Genomic DNA, 1,135 nt, shown 5'->3' with positions numbered 1-1,135 from the left:
GAGGGGGTGCGGCGGGGACGGCCACTGTTCGACCCCGGTCGGGGGAACAGGGAAGGGGGCGAGGGGGGAGAGGTGGGCTGGGCCGGGGGTCGGGGGTGGCGGCCCAGTTTGGGCCACGGGTCCAGTGGGGGGAAAGGGCCTTCTCTCTTTTTTTTGTCTGTTCTGTTTTCTGTTTTCTTTTTACTTGTTTATTTTCTTTTCTGTTTTAGTTCATAGTATTTAGGTATTTTATAAAAATGTGTTTTCTCCACCATAATTACCAGTGTATTATTTGGCACCCACCGAACATTTTTGTCTAAATTTTTGAAAACTTTTATTTTTCACTTTAATTATATTTGAAGTTTGAACTAGGAGTTTGAAAAGGAAGGTGATTCAAATGTGATCAAGCCCTGTTTAGCAACATGATTAGCTTAATCACAGGGAGTTACTGTAGCATGATTCTCAGGGTGTTACATCTACATATCACGAACGAAATGCCTATGCAAGATTATGTCATGAGTGATCATAGTCATAAATATAAACAATTTAGTCGCTGCCCAATTTTAATTTGTTCACCACAACACATTTATTTTGCCTGGAGAGATGCCTCTAGTAATGGTATGTCCCCTATCTATCTCCTTTAATTGCATGAATCGTTACAATTTACTTTTCTCGTTGTTCTGTTTTATTATTATTTTGTTCTATTTATCACTTCCTACTATACCATACAATTTACCCCTGTAACTAGCGGGACAAGAAGCTTGCAAACCTTCTTGAAATGTTGGGGGAAGAATGTTCCGTTTTTGGTGTGCGGTACCAAGGATTTCGGTTGCAAAAGAGATTTTTACTGGTTCGATAAACCTACTTCATCGAGGGAAATACTTATTGCTAGGTTACTTCATCCTTACACTTGGGGTTACCGAACCTCTCTTACGAGAGAGCAAGCAAGATTTCTGTCGTCGTTGTAGGAGAATTTCTTGTTATCTATTTTGCGTAGTTACTTTTTATTTAATGTTTGTTTGCTTATTTGCTTGATAAAATATTCAAAAAATATATTAAAACATCATCTACGCACTTTTTGTTTCAGCTTGTTATATTGTCTACTTCAGCTCAAAACACCAAACTTTGTGACTTTACTGTAGCATGTTTTTTTTTT

This window comes from Triticum aestivum, chromosome 1D, assembly GCF_018294505.1.
Source record: "Triticum aestivum cultivar Chinese Spring chromosome 1D, IWGSC CS RefSeq v2.1, whole genome shotgun sequence".
Classification (NCBI taxonomy): domain Eukaryota; kingdom Viridiplantae; phylum Streptophyta; class Magnoliopsida; order Poales; family Poaceae; genus Triticum; species Triticum aestivum.
The sequence above is the reverse complement of the archived record's forward strand: the minus strand, read 5'-3'. Positions refer to the sequence as shown.